The sequence below is a fragment of the Schistocerca nitens genome, chromosome 3 (assembly GCF_023898315.1).
Source record: "Schistocerca nitens isolate TAMUIC-IGC-003100 chromosome 3, iqSchNite1.1, whole genome shotgun sequence".
Lineage (NCBI taxonomy): Eukaryota > Metazoa > Arthropoda > Insecta > Orthoptera > Acrididae > Schistocerca > Schistocerca nitens.
The window spans coordinates 658,857,737-658,859,811 of NC_064616.1; positions in this window are offsets into that span (position 1 = coordinate 658,857,737).

The window sequence follows — 2,075 nt, forward strand, 5'->3', positions numbered from 1 at the left end:
TCATAAATATGGGCTTTCGGAGCCGAAAGCCCACTGTTATGCCCTTGATGACTGCATGACACAAAGCTTTACGCCTCGCCTGGGCCCTTCAACACCGGCATTGGACTATTGGTGAGTGGAAACGTGTTGCCAGTTCGGATGTGTCTCGTTTCAAATTGCATTGAGCGAATGGATGTGTACTGGTATGGAAACAACTTCATGAATCCATGGACCCTGCATGTCAGCAGGGGAATGTTCAAGCTGGTGGAGGCTCTGTAATAGTGTGAGGTGTGTGTAGTTGGAGTGATATGGGACCCCTGATACGTCTACATACGACTCTGACAGGTAACACGTGCGTAAACATCGTGTATGATCACCTGCATCCATTCATATCCATTGTGCGTTCGACGGACTTGGGCAGGTCCTGTAGTACAATGCGACTCCCTACAAGTCCCGAATTGTTACAGAATGGCTCCAGGAACACTCTTCTGAGTTTAAACACTATCGCTGGCCGCAAACTCCCAGATATGAGCTTTATTGAACATATCTAGAACGCCTTTCAACGTGCTGTTCAGAAGAGATCTCCACCCCCTCGTGCTCTTACGGATCTATGGACATCCCTGTAGGATTCTTGGTGTCAGTTCCCTCCAGCACTACTTCAGACAATGGTCGAGTCCATGCCAAGTGGTGTTGCGGCAATTCTGCGTGCTCGCGGGGGCTCTACACGATATAAGACAGGTGTACCAGTTTCTTTGACTCTTCAGTGTACATCATCTTTTCAAAAGTTGGAAACATTAACTGAATTCCACATTACTGTGAATACCTGGAACCCGCACGAAGACAGATGCTGTAAACAAGCGTAAACGAAGAAAACACAGAGAAAATTAATTCAGTTTCATCTCTATTGTTATCACTTATCGATACCGCAAAGGTAACTGCTAATTTTAATGGATATTAAATGTGTTGCAAACTGGGGCAAGTAAGGTCCGCAGCTCGTGGTCGTGCGGTAGCGTTCTCGCTTCCCACGCCCGGGTTCCCGGGTTCGATTCCCGGCGGGGTCGGGGATTTTCTCTGCCTCGTGATGACTGGGTGTTGTGTGCAGTCCTTAGGTTAGTTAGGTTTAAGTTGTTCTGAGTTCTAGGGGACTGATGACCATAGATGTTAAGTCCCATAGTGCTCAGAGCCATTTGAACCATTTTTGGAGCAAGTAATAACTCAGGAAAATTGTGTCAGAGGTACTACCGACGGAAACTCAAATTCGCTGTATAAATTACGGTCATGTTGTGCCCTGTTGTCTGTCTACCGATGTGCCGGGAACCAAAGATATGAGCTAGACGTGATGCGCATGGGCTGTCTCCTACAACTAAGATAGGGGTGTACATTTCTCCGGCCACATTCCGAACTACGAATTTCCTTTTTTCAACATTTTTTTAAAAAAATACTTGTAGTGTATCTTAACAGCAAAAATGTTTACATTTTCTTTCTTTCGGTGTATTCTTCCTGCACAAAAAATTTTAGGGCAGTTTTCGACATGTCGGATTTGACCGTTTCCTTGTCAGACGAAGCACACGTACAAGAGATAATTAAATTAGCATAAATTTTATGCTTCGACCATAGGTCTTTCAAAGTGTCAGATGCATCCGCCAACAGTCGCCACAGAGAACGCTGACACCAGGAATAACTTTATATTTTCTCCAACGAGATCGCAGACGCAAGAGTATACCGCCGGTCGCAGGTAAACGGAGACGCGTTGCCGCACTCAGCCAGTTCCTGTTGCCGATTGCCCAGCCACAGTTACAGCCTACTGTTATCACCAACCGACGCAGATCAACAGTTGCCGCCGTAATAGCGAGCCGTTATTTACAACTGATCGCCGGAGTGCCTAGTGAAAGTCCGATTCAGAGGCTTATCTTAAAAGCAGTTCAAATGGTTCAAATGGCTCTGAACACTATGGGACATAAATCTGAGGTTATCAGTCCCCTAGAACTTAGAACTACTTAAACCTAACTAACCCAAGGACATCACACACATCCATACCCGAGGCAGGATTCGAACCGGCGACCTTAGTGATAGCGCGGTTCCTGACTGAAGCGTCT